At 38.6% G+C, this 8072-nt stretch overlaps 1 protein-coding gene across 10 annotated transcripts in view; it reads left to right on the top strand.

Annotated features, from left to right (window-relative positions):
* The window catches only part of LOC106871111 (ankyrin repeat domain-containing protein 12), an 84750-nt gene that overhangs the window by 32768 nt on the left and 43910 nt on the right, over positions 1 to 8072 (top strand). For 6 of the 10 annotated variants that reach the window (XM_014917416.2, XM_014917417.2, XM_014917422.2 and 3 more), the window contains exon 2: positions 1613 to 1680. The exons of 3 other annotated variants lie outside the window; for them this stretch is intronic. The gene's annotated coding sequence lies outside the window, so the exon portion shown is untranslated. Of the gene's footprint in view, positions 1 to 1612; positions 1711 to 8072 lie in introns of all 10 variants that reach the window. One more of the 10 variants, XM_014917414.2, reaches the window with a different exon arrangement.

Here is an 8072-nt window from a genome sequence, read left to right on the forward strand (position 1 = left end):
TCTCTCTCTCTCTCTCTCTCTCTCTCTCTCTCTAATCATGTTTCTATCTCCAGTTCTCTCCCTCTTTGTCTCATTTCATTACTCCTCTGCTATCTTTAGATATTTTGGCTTCAAGAGAAGACGTTGCTCTGTCCCAAAATGAAAACATTTTGATTTGGTTTCTGAATGTGTGCAATCAAAAACTGAACAGGTTACTCAGCTTGTCACCAATATACCGCTCACTGCTAAGGAGTATACTGATCCAACTAATTGTGTTTAAAGCTACTACTGTAATAAGCTGGTGTCCCATTATGTTACAATTATATTTTGTCTTCGTCTCATTAGATACAGCAAGACTTGATTATTGTAGCTGAGTTGAATAACTCACCTGAAATGGAATTTGCCTTCAAGACAGTGACTGTGATGCTGGACAATGATATTTTTTGACAATTACGTGTTGGATTTTCACTTGTCCCTTAATTTGTGCTGTACAATTAACTTTTCTTTAGTTCAAAAGACACTTTTCAGCTGTTTCTCCCCTGCAAGTTTTATGTCTTCATGTCTGGTCACACTTCAGTTTCATTGAGATCACTTTCATTCACAATAAATGAAGTTGACATTATTTTTAAGTTGATCTCATGAATGGAAAAGAAAAAAAAACCCACAAAAAGTACAAAAGATGAAATTATCCAGGAAAAAAAAAACTCGTATCTCCCTAAGGAAAGGAAGAAAAAGATTAAAAAATGGAGGTGGGAATTAAACAGCAGAAGGTAGTGGTGGAGAGGTTGTACACCCCAGACAAATGGCGTGTTTAGCTGCACCTTTTGGACATGATTGCAAAAGCATTTCTGCAGAGAATGACCAGCAACACTCGCTGCAACATCCACTCTCACCTCATGAAATATCAACAAAATAGATGTTCATGAAATGCTTCTTTTCTTATTTATATAGATATATATACGAGGGGGAGTCAAAAAGTAATGCCATTTTGTTTAGGACAGGTATAATTATGAACACAGGAACATGTATCATACATCAAAATGAAGCTGGAACCCTGTGGATCACATCCCTACTTCTCAACATAGTCACTGTTTCTCTCAATAGCAATGTTCCACCTTCGAATGAGAGAATGTATCCCTGCCCCGTAAAATTCTGTTGACTGTTCTTTGAGCCACTTCTTCACTACAGTTTTCACTTCCTCATCACTTGAATAATTGAGCGCCTTCAGACTATCATCTCTTCAGCCCCTTGAAAGAGGGTTTGAGAGGCAAACATTATTCCAGTGACGAGGAAGTGAAAACTGTAGTGAAGAAGTGGCTCAAAGAACAGTCAACAGAATTTTACGGGGCAGGAATACATGCTCTCATTCGAAGGTGGAACATTGCTATTGAGAGAAACGCTGACTATGTTGAGAAGTAGGGATGTGATCCACAGAGGACCAGCTTCATTTTGATGTATGATACATGTTCCTGTGTTGGTAATTATACCTGTCCTAAACAAAATGGCATTACTTTTTGACTTACCCTCATATATATATATTTTATACATTTTCATTTATTTTTTGTTTGTTTAGAAAACCTGATGGATTTTTATAGAAGTAGCTTCAACAACTTGTTTGTTTTCTTTGGTACAGATGGATCTTGGTCTTCCATGTCTTTCTAAATCTTCAACTGAACCAGTCACTTCAAAGCCCTTGATAAGGTTGGCCATTGTGTCTTGTTTTATCGACTGGTATGTTGATAAGATGGCACATTTCTCTCTTATTTTATACTTCATTTTTATGTTTGCATTTTAAAAATACACTGTACATTCTAGTTATGTTGGCTCATGTAGATATTTGTGATTCTAACTAGTGAGTAACTCTATAATTAAACAATTATAGGGTAATAGTTGCAAGCAAAAATCATTATTTGTAATTTCACTTTATTATTGAGTAACAATAATCAATGAATGAATAATAATTGCTTCAAGTTTTGGTATAAGGCCAGCAATTTTAAAGGGAAGGGAAGTTGATTCTATCAACCCCAGTGCTGACAGGTACTTATTTTATTGACCTGGAAGGATGAGAGGCAAAGTTGACCATGGCAAGATTTGAACTCTGAATATAAAAAGCCAGAAGAAATGCTGCTCAGCATATTGTTTGACACACTAATGATCCTGCCAACTCACTGCCTTAGTAGTAGTAGTAGTGGTGGTGGTGGTGGTGGTGGTGATAATCCTTTCTACTATAGGCACAAAGCCTGAAATTTCGGGGCAAGGGGCTTGTCGGAGACATCAATCCTGGTACTCAGCTGGGGCTTATTTTACAACCTTGGAAGAATAAAAGGCACAGTCAACGTTGGTGACCTTTGAACTCAGAACATAAAGGATCAGAAGAAATATCACTAAGCATGATGATGAAGGTGGTGGTGGCATCATCATCGTTGTCGTTGAGCATCTGCTTTCCATGTTGGCATGGGTTGGACAGTTTGACTGGGGACTGGCAAGCCAGAAGGCTGCACCAGGCTCCAACCTGATCTGGCAAGGTTTCTACAGCTGGAAGCCCTTCCTAACGCCAACCACTTTACAGAGTGTAGTGGGTGCTTTTTATGTGCCACCAGCACAGGTGCCAGTGAGGCAGCACTGGGATCAGTCATGCTTGAATGATGCTTTTAGTTTTATGTGCCACCAGCACGGGTGTACCAGTAATAATAATAATAATCAGGCAAGCCAGCAGCATCGTTGGATCAAAACTTAGCTGCAGTTTATCCCCTTTTACGTTCTGAGTTCAAATTACACTGAGGTCGGCTTTGTCTTTCATCCTTTCAGGGTTAATGTAACTAACTTATCCCATACTCTGAAATTGCTGGCCTTGTGCTAAAATTTGAAATTATTATTATTATTATTATTATTATTATTATTATTATTATTTTGGACTTGGTGCTGCATTCTCTTTGCAGTTTCAGCTGATTCTTGCACCTCAAACAACTATTTGTTAACTGTCCTGTATAAATGGCAAATCTGAGACCAGTCTGTTTTGTCAGCCAATACATAGGTTCTCTGATCAGCGGTGACTCGCAGCCATGATACATTCTTAACACAAAGGACTTCAAATTCACATAGCAGCAGGTTTAGTGATCTCTCTCACTCACACACGCACACACGCATGCATGTATGTGGTTAATGTGATAGTGTTTTCTTCTTCAATACCAGTTGTCAAATCTCTGGCAATGTTGATCTTCAGTTTCACTTCTGTAGAAAACTATTTGGAACACAAGTCTTTTTCTGCATTGCTCGTTTGCTCTTCGGGACTATAGAAGAGTTGTTGGTCACATTAGGAACTATATTGTTATGATTAACCAATAGGTATCAAAGATTATTCCAAATAAAGATATATCCATCTTTTATAGCTGGATATCTAAACCATCCTGAAAAAATATTGTCGTCTGTTTGTGTTGCTTTGAAGCACCCTTGAGCTTATCAAGTGTGATCTTAATTCCTTTTGATCTGTTATGAGCCCTAGGACTGAAGGCCAGGCATTAAAATGATTGAGATTACAAGACACCCCACTGAACAGCCCATTGCAGGATTGCTGGAACTCATTTACAGCTGAGTGGACTGGACTAACGTGAAATACAGTGTTTTGCTCAGAAACACAACACCCTACCTGGTCAGGGAATTAAGACCATAATCTTAATGATCGTGAGTGCAACATGCTAACCACTGGGCCATAATACCCACCAGCTATATCTGGCCCAAATATTCTACCTGTTTTATGTTCAAACTGGCCATATTCAGCCTCTCACACCTACCTTACTATGTCATTCTAAAAATAAACAATCACCTCATCAAAATCTCAAAACTACAAGAAAATGCATCGTTAATTAAAAACAATGTGAATACATAATTAATGCTAAAGGGTTAAACTGAAGACAACAATATTGTCAGTGTAGTCAATGCCTGACTGTTGTATCCTGGTCTAGAAGAACTCTGACTCTCAGCTGGAGCTACTAACATCCAGTCGATCACATGGTTGAATTGGGTTGCTTGGAGGGCACAGTTTTGTTGAGCTCCACTTTCAACCTCAAAATGCTTGTTAACTGTGGTACAAAATCTGTTCCATGATAGTCTAGTGACAGAGAATACAGTTGGAAGTGGTCAGAATCCACAAATATGATGACCTTGACCTGTTGCAGTGACTCTCAAGTGTTGTGGAAAGTGTGTTTATGTTACAGAACCATGAGTTAAAGGAATGGGTCCACCAAGTTTTTGGATTGAGATGTGTGCAGGTATTTCACAATTGGTGTTGAGGAAAAAATGCTTCGTCGTTTCCACAGTGACACTGTTTATCAACAGTAGAACCATTTGACTGAAATAGACGTTCAAAGTTCAGCCCACTCTGTTGAAATGTGTATACATGTATATTGTGTGTGTGTGTGTAGATCACCTTCAGCTAGAGCCCAGACTAATTAATGCATTATGTAAAGCATATGTTGGTTGTGTGTGTTAATTATGGACCAACACCCATTTAACTCAAGACACCAGAATGAAACTGTATGAAGCCTTTAAAGAGTAAATGTAATTTGAAAACTGTCTTCTTTAATTTTTACATCATCGTTTCATGTCATGTCCATTGTCCATGCTGGCATGGGTTGGATGGTTTGACCAGGGCTGGTAAGCTGAGGGGTGGCACCAGACTCCAGAGTGTACTGGGTGCTTTATATATGGCTTGGTTCGTAGACCAACTGCTGCCCCTTAACAACCTCTGATGTAAAAGGAGAGGCTGAGAAACCCACAAAAGGGATTTTCTGTTGGTTCTCTTTAAAAACATTTGCAAATGACACCCAATATTGACTGAGATTGATACAGCTGGGAGATGATAGATGGCTAATGAGAAATGGCTAAATTACTAAAGATGAGGGACCAAAAACAAAAGAAATGGGCAGGAAAAAAGGAAACCTGACAACTCACTTCAGTTGATACACTTAGAGCCAGTTTGAAAAAGTCAGAGACGCTAAAATAATGGTTTAACTCCTTAGCATTTAAACCGGCCATATCCGGCCCAAATATTCTACCTGTTTTATCTTCAAATGGGGCCAGACCTGAACTCTCACACCTAACTTCCAGTGCCATTCTAGAAATAACCAATCACATCATTGAAGTCTCAAAGCTTTGAGGTAATGCATGATTAATTCAAAACAATGTGAATAAAAAGCATTACGTTAGACCAAGTAATCTGAATGCTGAAGGATTAACATTACCATTGACTTCCAAACTGAGAGATGCCAGTGCAATATTTACATCTGTGCAGACCACATACATCCACATATATAATATGATTTGTCTGCTGGTGTTCACATTGGTAGGCTTATGATTAAGGTAGATTCCACTGTTTCTTCTACTGAAATTGTTAATGTAGTCACTCTTCACTGCCTTAATCAATGAGATATTTTATTGTAAAACATCATCATTGTCTATTGATATTAGCTTTTTGCCAGCTCAATTTCAAGTTGGTAGTTTTTTGTATAATGTGCAGGGATTTATGATTTGTTGTTAATAGAAGTTGTTGAAATGATGTTGATGTTTATACAGCTCTAATTCAAACAAATGTCATTTTGAGTATGTTTGTTTATTTACTCAGTGGAGGCGCAATGGCCCAGTGGTTAGGGTAGTGGACTCGCAGTCATAGGATCGCGGTTTCGATTCCCAGACTGGGTGTTGTGAGTGTTTATTGAGCGAAAACACCTAAAGCTCTACGAGGCACCGGCAGGGGGTGGTGGCGAACCCTGCTGTACTCTTTCACCACAACTTTCTCTCACTCTTTCTTCCTGTTTCTGTTGTGCCTGTAATTTAAAGGGTCAGCCTTGTCACACTGTGTCACGCTGAATATCCCCGAGAACTACATTAAGGGTACATGTGTCTGTGGAGTGCTCAGCCACTTGCACGTTAATTTCACGAGTAGGCTGTTCCGTTGATCGGATCAACTGGAACCCTCGTCGTCGTAAGTGACGGAGTGCCAACATTTATTTACTCAGTAGGCGTGAGTGTGTGGTTGAAAAGCTTCCAGCCACGGGGCTGTCAAGTTTAGTCCCACTGCATGGCACCTTAGGCAAGTGCTTGCTATAGCCCCAGGTTATGTAAATGGATTTGGTTGATGGAATCCTATTGTGTATGTATGCACACACACACACATGTATATAAATGTGTTGTGTTTAGATGTCTAGACATTATGCAATGGTTGTAAATGTTTTCAACTGTTTACTGTTAGCTGTTTAGTTTCAAGTCAATTCTGATGGAGCAAACCTTTGATTGAAAGTGTTCTAATTGCATTAGTACTGTCTTTTGTTGCTTGTTCTTTTTTGTTTTTCTTTCTTTCAGCCATCGTGTATCTAGGACTACATTGTCTAATAGGCCCCTTTTTTTAAGATTGCAGCAGGTTTGTTTGGGCCTAGCAAAAGGAGGAAGGGCCACACCTATGAACCTTGTTGCATAACTTCTAAGACTGGTCAAGTAAAAAGTAGAAGCCCCAGTTGACAGATGATCCTGAAACTGGAGACCTGGTCTGAGTGCTTGCGACAGAGTGGACTTAAATAGTCCGTCAATGGTCGGCCAGGTGTTAAATCAAGCAATGGATTTGCCACTTCTAGCAGTCAAGTGACTATACAGAGGCTCCCTTTTTAGCTCTAACTGTCTGCTTGTTTTTCTATTTTGGTAATGAGCATAATTTATCTCCTGTCAATTGTTTCTAGCAGTGTAGCATTCTTTGAATATTAACTGCTGCATAAACTAACTCCTGACTATATAGCAAACCTCCTGGGTATTTCTTTTTAGTTTCTTTTCTTTTTTTTTTTTTTGTGCAATACTCTAGTCTCTTAATTGTAGAATGTCAAACATGACCATTGTATATTTGTCTCCTAGTATACATTGCTGTGTATGTATATTATTGGCTTCTTTCAGTTTCCATCTACCTAATTCATTCAAGGCTTTGGTCAGCCCAGAGCTCTTGTAGAAGACGCTTGCCTCAAGGTGCCAACACAACAGGACTGAACCTAAGACCACATGCTTAGGATGCAAGCTTCTTAACCATTCAGCAAGACGCGCGCGCACGCACACACACACACACACACACAAATTATTGAGCTTTAGCTAATCTGTGTACATTAATTGGCATAAAAGAAATGTAAGTGAAGCTTAGAATTTCAATCCTTTTTCTCAACTTAATTCTAGATACAGTTGTATAGTGTAATGACATCTTTTTTCATGTGTGTATTGCATCTAGATGAGGTGTTAGCTCCCGCAAGCCCTGATATTACAGTCAGTTTTGATATACCCATTAAGTTTCTGTTTGGTTTCTGAAACCCTGTTAGCAGTCTGAGTTTTTTTTACTCTCCACACCATGCTGGAGTTAGTTCAATGTCTTTCTCTACTCTACCTCTTCATCAGAGTATGCAATTAATAGTGAAACTAGTCGGAGTACTTCAGTTCTAGACAGCTATGGTCTGATAGACCTCTGATCAAATACACTCCAGCTAATGACCATTTCAAGTATTCTCTTCAGGTAGTGAATCCAAGATTACTTCATCCAATATGACCTTCAACTTTTTCTTTATTATTTATTTAGGAACAGTTGAGTGTGGCTTGAGGGGAATTTGGCTGCTATTTCTTTCTGCCCCTCCTCCCCATATTCGTGTAAAGCGACCATGTAGCCTTACTGGATGGCTCAATAGTTAATAGATTTAGTAAACTAAGCTCAGTGTTTATCCTTAATTGTTTTAGTATTGATGAAATGAATACCAATTAGGTTATTTTGGCCGATGAGGTTGGTACTAAAATAGTTGCAGTTTGGCAGTTAATAGTGTTTGCTCAGACTGCTAGAGACAGCAGCAAAATCCCTTTCAGAATATACCTACTGTCTTTAAAAAAAGAAAACACTCAATGGATACTAGAGTGCTAGGACTAAAAGAATTAGGAAAAAAAAAAAAGAGCTGGATGGCCATGGCTGAGACACCACCTGATCTATCCGGGTTGACTTGGAGCTAAACTACAACTACTAACTTTTATTATTATTTTATAATATTATATATATATATATATATATATATATATATATATAT

The sequence above is a fragment of the Octopus bimaculoides genome, chromosome 1, assembly GCF_001194135.2.
Source record: "Octopus bimaculoides isolate UCB-OBI-ISO-001 chromosome 1, ASM119413v2, whole genome shotgun sequence".
In the NCBI taxonomy this organism is placed as follows: domain Eukaryota; kingdom Metazoa; phylum Mollusca; class Cephalopoda; order Octopoda; family Octopodidae; genus Octopus; species Octopus bimaculoides.